Source organism: Haliaeetus leucocephalus, unplaced genomic scaffold, assembly GCF_000737465.1.
Source record: "Haliaeetus leucocephalus isolate CR32 unplaced genomic scaffold, Haliaeetus_leucocephalus-4.0 Scaffold228, whole genome shotgun sequence".
Lineage (NCBI taxonomy): Eukaryota > Metazoa > Chordata > Aves > Accipitriformes > Accipitridae > Haliaeetus > Haliaeetus leucocephalus.
In genome coordinates, this window is record NW_010972664.1 from 7784582 (window position 1) to 7794994 (window position 10413).

The window sequence follows — 10413 nt, forward strand, 5'->3', positions numbered from 1 at the left end:
TTGTTATCTTGAATTCTTCAAGGTTTTTCATCCTATTTTCTCTCCCTGTCCTCTGGAGTAGGGAAGTGAAAGCAGCTCAGTGGGCATCTGGCTGCTAGCTAAGGTTAACCCATCACAGTCCATTTTTTTGGCATCCAGCATGGGGTGCACAGATTTGAACCTCTTGATCTGCAGTCAAATGCTGCTGGCCCAGGTCAATCCACAATCCAAACGTGCTGCCTTTAAAACATTTCTTGCAGCTGGAGAAGGCTGTTGCCCAGAGCAAAGATCAGGCTTGCCTCCGATGACTTGCTTGACTAAATTTTTGAGTATAATTATCAGTAGAACAAAATTCAAAGCTGCTGAGAAGTGCATGTGATTAGCATTTATGCAGGCCAGGACAAGACAGCCTATCAAGGTGTTGAACATATTCAGTGAAGCTTGGTTAAATAAATCATCTTTTAAATCAACCTTTGCCCAAGCAAAGTCCAGTCTTACTTATAGGTACAGCCACAGGAGGGGCAGCAAAAGACAATTCCTGTGCAAGCTGCTCCACACAGAAACATAGGTAAGAAATTCCTTTTTTGCTAATCCCTCTTCCCTTAGAAAATGCCTTTTTATGATCCCAATAATTTTGCATGTAAAACTTTCATGGATTAAAAAGAGTAGTATGCAGTGCACTGTAACCTTCCCTCCATTTCTAAATACAAAGAAATAGTCTTTTCCTTAAAAGTCTACTGTTTCTCCAGTTTTGTATGCCACTGGTTTTGCATGTTAATTTCAGGAAGTACCACTGATTCCCAGTGTTTGTCAAGAAAAACTGCTTTGAGTTGTAGTTGCGATCAATACAGTCTGGTGTGTTCCAAACAATGTCCAAAAAAATAGGGCAGTCCATCCCTATATGGAGTTAGCCCCAGTGCAACTACACAGAGACTCAAAAAAGCACAAGGCACCTGACAAAGTGAATCATGATCTGCAGGCTTCCTACCCCTGCATGCTGAAATTCCCCATATTTTCCAGCTTCAGTGACATCTGTGCCAAACCCCCACCACACATCCATACTGTTCTATATGCTGCCCAACTAACCTCACCAATGCACTTTTAGCTTCAATAGCAAACGGTCTGTAGCATGGGTAGCCACAGAGGCTATTGCACAGTAGCCTGCTGTCATGGAAGGATTTGGCTCCCAGCTACTTCTAAAAAAAAAGGAAAAGGAAAAAGGCCAGCTCCCACATACATTAGTCACACAGGTGATATAAAAAGAATTAAAACACAAAGTTGCAAAGAACTCTTTACACAGAAACAGATTAATTTTCTTAGGATTTATTAGGCTGTGATTAGTGGCTAATCTCTACAACACAACTTCGATCTTTTGACAGCCTGTTCAAGAATTCTCAGTCATGGGTTTCTCTAGGTTTGCTTTATTAACAACTCAGAGTTGGGCCACCACTGCAGTGAATGGCAACCCTCCAAAAATTTCTCAGTCTTGTGTACCTTTTTACCACCCATTATCCCAGTCCAAAGTCTTTGCAATTTTCCAGTTGATCTCAGTTCCCATGTCGTTGTCATTCATCAGCATCTTGTCTCATCAATTCTTCTCTTGTTCCGTCCAGTCATCATCCTGTGGGTTTCAAAGTCCGTCTTGGGTCAGTCATCTTCTCACCCCTTTACCTTGAAGTCTCATACCTACACAATTCTGACAAAACCCCTCTGGTTGTTCCATTAACTATTTCACACTTATCTTTATAAGTTCTATATATTTTAATCACTCCCCAGCTAAGCACCTGTATCTTGCTGATTTTTCATCTTTTGTTTGATCTGTCTCTACTGATTAGCTTGGCTGGGTTTTAATCTGGTCCTGGATTGGGGCTATACCAGGGGGCAGACTGAGAACACTGTCCATGGCCTGTTGAGCAGCTCTGTTGCCATTAATAACCTTAACCCATTCTATATTAATTTCTAACAGTCTTAATAGTCTTAAATTTTCTAAAATCTTCTACAGTTCCCTCCTTTTGTTTTTATTCTACTCAATTGCATACCTGCAATTGTAATAACTACAATAATTCCAGGCAGTATCTCTAATCTTATTCATCATGCTCATATAACAAGCAATACAACTTTGTACTAAAACTAATCCACACACAAAAATCACAATAATTACAATCAGTATCACAATCCCCTTTTTCAACCATGTTGCTATGCTTGGAAACCATGACATGAGCCAAGAAAAGATTTCTGCAAATCCCCATGATGTATCATCTTTCACTATTTGTTGCATCCTTGAACGTATTTCCCATATTTTATGCACGTTGGTCAGCAATTCTCCAGTATGGTCTACATACATACAACAACTAACATTTAACACCATACATACTCCTCCTAGTGATGCCAAAAGAATATCTAATGCCATATGGTTTTGAAGAGTCAACTTAGGTAACTCATGAAACTCTTCTTGTAAAGTTAATAACCCATGAGCAGCATAATTGACTAACTTCTCAATTTCACCAGAAACATTCGAAATCACCTTTTCCAATTCACTTACACCTAGTCTTGGTATGAACCAATGGATAAAAGACTGAAATTTAGTGGATCTGTCTATTTCTGGTTTGTCAAGTACATGATAAAAATGTTCTATGCCAAACAGGCCTTCAAGTTTTTTGGCCATATTTCTAAATCCATGGACAACAGTCCCAATGTACAAGAGCTTTGTATGCCCTCTGTCCACACAACCAAAAGACCCCCAAAGAAGTTGCTCCAACCCAACTCAATTCAGTTGCTGACTTAATCATTATAGTAGTGTTACATTTAGTCTAATTACCTACAAACGTATGATTTTTTACATAAATTCTTGTTCTTAATGTCAGGTGGATAACATCTCTGGATATATTGTGTAGGGAGAGAACCAGCACCTGTAGGTAAACTAATATCCCATACATGTTCCTCATGAGCATCAGTGAAGGTGGTATTTTGCCAGTATTTTTCCCAATTTTTATTCCTTGGGATAGGTACCCTTACCAATTGAGTTCTGTGACCTACTGAGTTTGGTAAGGTAACACAAAACGAGCAATCAGACAGATTTACATTATGTGAGATAGATTGCATTATAGACACGTGTGTTGTCTTTTCAATGATTTTCCCAATTTATGTCTGGCAGGCTCCTAGGTTTTCCTAGTTTTCATTCAAAATTTGGTATTGATCGATATTCAAAAGATCTTCTCAAAACTCAATCATAAATTTCCTGCTTGTTAGGTTTGCCTTGTACACCTAATATCAAACCCTGATATTCAATCAAAAAGGCATGATTCAGAGATAAATCATAACACCACCAATCATTGTTCATCTAACCTGTTTCCTTATGTTGTCCATGTCCAATCATCCATAGGTCATGACTGATACACCAAGTTCTTTTCCCTGTTCTTGGCTCACATATTTGTAAAAGATAAGCACAAGGAATTCACCATTTTGGTTCACAGCAAGGTTTGAAATTCCAAGGACCTTCAAGATTAGAGCAAACCATTACACAAAATTTTGCAGTTTGCATTACATTTTCAGGAACTTCCCATCTAATTTTGTGTTCCTGGAAACAACAACACTTCTATTATTTCTAATTTGAGTTCCCTTAACTCTACCAAAGTTTTGGTATATGGGGTTTCCATAACTTCTCACAGTTCGTTCAGTTTCAAGTTCTCGGTAATGCAATATAAAATGAGACCACAAGGTGTCAGTAAAAAAACAAAAATTGAGTCAATACCAAGATTGCTGTTGAGATGTTAATTCTTCCGAAGTATGTTTACATGTGAATGATGGATCCAGGCTTCTTTTCCTTGTATCTTTATGGCATAAAAAGAGGTTAATATTATAAGATAAGGTTCTTCTCAATTTGGTTCAAACCTGTTCTTCCTTTTAAATTTTTTAATATAAACCACATCTCCAGGTTGAATGTCATGCACCTATACTTCTGGAGAAAATCCTCGGTACCAATATGCATGATTTCTCAACTTAGTAAATGAATGTTGTAAGTACAGTAAATGTTGGGTCACTTGTTCACCTCCATCCAATAAGCTTGTCTTAGCTGGGACTTAAGTTCCCCAGTACTGCTATTATCCTCCCAAATAGGATTTCAGCAGGTGAAACTCCTATTGGTTGCCTTGGTGTATACCTAATATCCCAAAGAACTAAATTTAAAGCTTCTGGCCATTTCAATCCTATCTGTTTATACACTTTCACCATTTTTTCTTTTATTGTCCTGTTCATCCTTCCTATCTGCCCTGAGGATTCCTTGTGATAGGGTGTACGAAATTGAGCTTTAGTGTTTAAAAAAATTATATATCTGCAAAAGAATTGCAGCTGAGAAATGTGCTTCTTGATCTGAATCAATCACTTCTGGTACCCCATATCTTGATAATTTCTTTAATCAAAGCTTTCACTACTGCTTTTGAATCACTTTGCCTTGTCGGGAAGGCTTCTACCCATCCAGACAGCTGATCAACTATCACCAGCATAGAGGTAAAACCTAATGCCTTGGGCATTTCAGCATAGTCTATTTGTAATTTCTGAAAAGGGTATGTATCCAGAGGTCTTTTCCCAGATGGGGTTTTAATTCGGAGAGTTGCATATTCTTTACACAACCAGCAACCAGTTGCTGCATAAACTCCTGGTGCTGCCCACAATCTCTGAATCTTCAAGGCAATACTCTCTGGTCCCCCATGCATCTTATCATGGTACCATTGCGTGATCGGTAATAAATACCTTTTGGGAAGTAACGGTTTACCTCCAAATGTCCAGATTCCTTCACTTTGATCTCCTCCAAGTTTTTCCCATAGTTTTTTCTTATCTTCTGGGAGATCATCATATAATTTTCCCATCTCAGGGAGTTCACCTTCTGAGTACTCCAACTTCAATGCCATCAATAATAAGATCTGTTTTGCTGCTGCCTTAGTTGCTTGATCTGCTAGGGCATTCCCCTTTGTGATTCTGTCTTGTTTGTGTGGGTCTTTATATGTATCACGGCTATTTTAGAAGGTAACTTGATTGCTTCCAATAATGCTTTAATTTCTGGCCCATGTGCAATGGTTTTTCCTGCGGAGGTGAGAAATCCTCTCTCTTTCCATAGCACACCTGTTGCACAACAGACTCTAAAAGCATATTTAGAATCAGTGTAAAGATTTACATGCATTCCGATTGCATACCTTGCTGCTCCAGTAAGGGTGATAATTTCCACTCCTTGAGTACATAGAGAAGGTGATAAAGGTTCAGCCAATAATACCTGTGTTTCTCTGGTAACAGCATATCCAGTTTGCTTCAATCCACCCTCATAATATGATGCTCTATCTGTAAATAAGTTCAGATCTGGGTTATCTAAAGGTTCATCTCTCAAGTCATTCCACGGTTTGCTGGTTGAGTATACAATGTGAGTACAGTTATGTACGTCCTTTTCACCATCTGTTGGCAGTGGCATTAAAGTAGTTGGATTCAAAGTATTACATCTCTCTATTTTCAGGTTATCAGTAAGTAACAAAATCAATTCATAACAATGTGCCATTTGTGGAGATGGTGCCTTTTCTGCATATTGTTTTAATAAAAGTTCAACTTCATGGGGTACACAGACAGTGAGTGGGTGTCCCAGAATCAGGTTTCAAGTTCGCTCCACTAACCCAGCTGCTGCTGCCACTGCTCTTATACAGAATGGTGTGCCTCTTATCACAGGATCTAAAATATGAGAGTAATAGGCTACTGGTCTTTCATGTGGTCCTAAAGTTTGTACTACAACAGCATTTGTAACTCCCTTCATTTCAACACAATACAATTTAAATGGATTAGTGTAATCTGGTATCCCTGAGGCTGGTGCCTTTAATAAGGCCCCTTTCAAAATCCTAAAAGCTTTCTCCCTTTCAGGTCCCCATTTTATGGGTTCCACTTCTTCATTTCTAGTGGCTTCATGTAGGGGTTTTAGTAGTTCACTAAAACCCAGAATCCAAGATCTACAAAATCCCACTTGTCCTAAAAATCCCTTTAATTGTTTTTTTGCAATTGGTCTCGGCAGCTCTTGTATTACTCTTACCCGATTTGGGTCCACTTCTCCTTCCCTAGGTTTCAATATGAATCCCAAGTACTTTACCTGCTGTAGACAAAGCTGTAGTTTGGATAGAGATGCTCAGTGTCCCTTCCTTCCTAGTTGAATATAGAGATATTCTGTGTCTTTTCATGCACTCCTGCTGTGTGTGACTAGCCAACAATAAGTCATCAACATATTGGACCAATACTGAATTGCCTGGAAAACTTAAATCTCTCAGATCTTTTTTCAATATTTGAGAAAAAATTGTTGTAGAACTAGTAAACCCTTGCAGTAGCCGCATCCAAGTTAACTGTTTCCCTTGTCATGTAAAAGCAAATATTAGGTGACTTTCTTCTGTAATAGGAATACTAAAAAATGCTCCTGTTAGATCTAAAACAGTATAATACTGTGCCCATGCAGGTATCTGAGTTAGTATTAAATTTGGATCAGGAACAACATGGTGCAATGATACTACATGCTCATTTACAGCTCAGAGATCTTGTACAAATCTATACTCTGCATCTCCATCTTTATCTAATTGATGCTTATTTACAGGCAAGATAGGGGTATTGTATGGGCCTTCATATTCTTTCAAGATCCCCTTTTTCAAAAAAGAATCAATTTGTTTTTAAATACTAGGTATAGCTTCATTACCAATTGGGTATTGTCTCATAGAGGGGGGTAACCCTCCCTTTGTTTTTATTACTACAGGTTCTGCAGAAAGGTACAATCCCACATCTTCCCCTGAGGTGCTACAGAGTGTTTGGGGTACCACCTCAAGTCCTCGTGGAATATTTTCGGTCAATTCTTTTTCATTTGAAATATGTGCAATTTCAGATCCAATAAAATATAATTTCATTCCACTAGGAGCTAGAGATATCTGAGTACCAAATTCCTGCAAAAGGTCACATCCCAGTAATGAAATAGGTGAATTGGGAGGTATTATAAATCTTCCCCATGCCAATTTTCTGGCCAAAATGATGACAAGTAAAGGGAGAGAGAGGTACTTCAATTCTTCTCCCACAACTCCTTTAATTATCACTTTTTCCCCAGAAATCTGAGGAATATTGTCATTTAATAATACCAATGTAGCTCCCATATCCACCAAAAAGGTAAAAAAAATTCCATTTACCTTTGCAGTAATCTGTCTATACTCATTTACCTCCACTCCATCAAGAGGCTCAATCATCCCGATCACCTTGGATTCCTCAATATCATTGAGAATGTGGTTGCGGTGGCTGTGCTGGAACAGATCGTTGTCCTGCTGCCACAGGTTGCAGTGGACAATCTTGCTGTGTGTGCCCTATATTTCCGCAATAAAAACACTCTGAAGCATTTGAGTTCGTTCCTTGAAGTTGTGCAGCAGAAGGAGGTAGTCGTCCCTGACCACCTCGTCCTGCTCTAAAATTCCCACGGGGGAATCCCCGTCCTCTTCCCCTGGGGTTATAATTTTGAGTAATTGCAGCTGCCAGTAAACTGATTCCCCTTTCTTTCTCCTTCCACTCTTATTTCTTTTCTTCCTTCTGCTTTTCTTCTTCTCTCTTTTGCTTTTCCTCTTCTCTACCATCGTAAACAAAAGTTGCAATGCTAAGAATTTTTGGTAGGGTTTCCCCCTACCAACCAGGCATGTGCTTCTTAAAATATTTATTGATATCCAGAGCCGACTGTTCCACAGATACACTGATTGGTAATGGCTCTTGAAAATTATTTTCTGTCATTCCCCCATATTTTAAGAGCACTGCCTTTAATCGTGCCCAATAATCACTAGGATGTTCATCCGATTTTTGCCTGCATTCCATAACTTTTGTCCAATTAGTCACTTTTTCTCCACACTGTCGTACAGCTTCTATAAGTTGCTGCACAGCAGTCTGGTAAATTCTCACTCCTTCTGTAGTGTTCAGATTCCAATTTGGGTCCTGGTCTGGCCAAGGGATTAACCCTTGTCCTCTTTGGGCTCTCCCTCTTTCTTTTAGGAATATTTTTTTCTCTTTCTTCAGGCTGAAATAGTTCTCACAATAAAGTTTTCATATCATTCCAATTAGGCCTATAATCTGTTACTATGCCAGATAACAACTGTGCACATTTTTCTGCAGCATGTCTCAGCCTGGGCATGTTACTTTTCCAGGAAGCTAGATCTCCTTGTTTCCAAGATTCATGTGTCTACTGCAGTAACCGCAGGGACATCAGGAGGAGCTCCTGGTCCAGTTCTTGGATTCAGAATGTATTCAAGCCTCATTAGATACATTCCTGCAGAGACAAGGTCAGTTTCCTAGCTATCGGAGCAGAGGGATGTGAGCTTGCCCTCCTTTTTAATAATTTTGGTCTTTGTTGTGCCCAGTTGTACCATATATACCCGTAGTCAATAGCCTGACTACCCATATCTTCCAGAATCATTCTTAGGAACTTTTGTTTATGAGGCTTAAAGTTCCTTTTGGAGGCCACACATCTGCTGGTCCTCCTCCTCTATCATAAGTCAGGGGTGGCCATCCCTCCTGGCACAAAGTAATCAGCTTTCACTTTTGTAGTATTTGTGCCAGGGGTATCTTTTTCCAATTTTCTAGTACCTTAGCAAGGGGTGTCCCCCTTTGAATGCTGGGTACATTTCCCATTTTCTCCTATGACCAAGTTTAAACACAGAAGTACTCTCAGTATATCTGGAATCACTTGTTCCCAAGTCTCAATAGGTGAACTCACCTGATACTTTTGCTGGCTTTTGAGTATTGGTTACGGGTCTGCCCAAAGAGAGTCCTGGTCTCCTTCCTCTTGTGTTCTAGAGTCCCATTTGGGGTGCCAATTCTGTTCAAGAATTCTCAGTCATGGGTTTCTCTAGGTTTGCTTTATTAACAACTCAGAGTTGGGCCACCACCGCAGTGAATGGCAACCCTCCAAAAATTTCTCAGTCTTGTGTACCTTTTTACCACCCATTATCCCAGTCCAAAGTCTTTGCAATTTTCCAGTTGATCTCAGTTCCCATGTCGTTGTCATTCATCAGCATCTTGTCTCATCAATTCTTCTCTTGTTCCGTCCAGTCATCATCCTGTGGGTTTCAAAGTCCGTCTTGGGTCAGTCATCTTCTCACCCCTTTACCTTGAAGTCTCATACCTACACAATTCTGACAAAACCCCTCTGGTTGTTCCATTAACTATTTCACACTTATCTTTATAAGTTCTATATATTTTAATCACTCCCCAGCTAAGCACCTGTATCTTGCTGATTTTTCATCTTTTGTTTGATCTGTCTCTACTGATTAGCTTGGCTGGGTTTTAATCTGGTCCTGGACTGGGGCTATACCAGGGGGCAGACTGAGAACACTGTCCATGGCCTGTTGAGCAGCTCTGTTGCCATTAATAACCTTAACCCATTCTATATTAATTTCTAACAGTCTTAATAGTCCTAAATTTTCTAAAATCTTCTACACAGACTTCTGTCAGTAGAGAGAGGCAGAAAAAAAATCTTTCCAGTAAAATACAAATCAAGTTTTCTAATTACTTGGACTATCCAACTGGGGGAAGTTGCCTTCACTCGTCTTGTTCCTCTACCATCATGGATCTTTGGCAGGAGTTCCTAAGACAAGTATCTTCCCTGGTCACAACTACTGCTTACTTTCATTATGTAGTATTCCTGCTAACGATATGCATCACTCAAACCGGAGTTTCATTACATAATAAAAGCATAGAAGAGTTTAGGTTGGAAAAGTCTTCTGGAGGTCATCTGGTCCAATGCCCCATACAAAACGGGGCCAACTTAGATCAGGTTGCTCAGGGCCCCATTCAGCTATGTATCTCCAAGGATGGAGATTCCACAGCCTCTCTGGGTACCTGTTCTAGTATCTGACAGCCCCCAAGATGAAAAGCTGTCCATATGGCTGTCCAATTGGAATTTTCCTTGCTGCAGCTTGTGTCTGTTGCCTCTCATCCTACCGCTGTTAACTTCCAGGAAGAGTCTGGCTCTGTGTTCTCTACACAATCCAGTTAGGGCAGTTGAAGACATAAGATCTTCCCCTTGCTTTCTCTTCCCAAGACCCAGCTCTCTCTGCCTCCTTAAACATTATGATGTGCTCCAAAACCTAAATCACCTCAGTGGACTAGCTCCAGTATGTCAATTATTTGGGGAGCTCAAAACTGGAGACAGGTCTCACAAGTGCCAAAGAGAGGGGAATAATCCCTTCTCTATTGACCTGCCGGCTACATTCTGATACCACCCAGTATACAGTTGACTTTCTTCACTGCAAAGGTGCACCACTGATTCATGTTCAGCTTGGGCACTTGAGTGCTGTCCAGCAACACTGCCTTCTGGCCAGCCAGCAGTCAGCCTGTATTGTTGTGCATGCTCTAGATACAGATTTTTTTTTTTTTTTTTTTTTTTTTTTTTTGAACTTT

At 39.9% G+C, this 10413-nt stretch overlaps 1 protein-coding gene across 1 annotated transcript in view; it reads left to right on the forward strand.

Moving 5' to 3' along the window:
• Positions 1–523: 523 nt before the first annotated feature.
• The window catches only part of PDZK1 (PDZ domain containing 1), an 18322-nt gene continuing 8432 nt past the window's right edge, over positions 524–10413 (forward strand). The window contains exon 1 of the mRNA XM_010567243.1: positions 524–547. The gene's annotated coding sequence lies outside the window, so the exon portion shown is untranslated. The remainder of the gene's footprint in view (positions 548–10413) is intronic.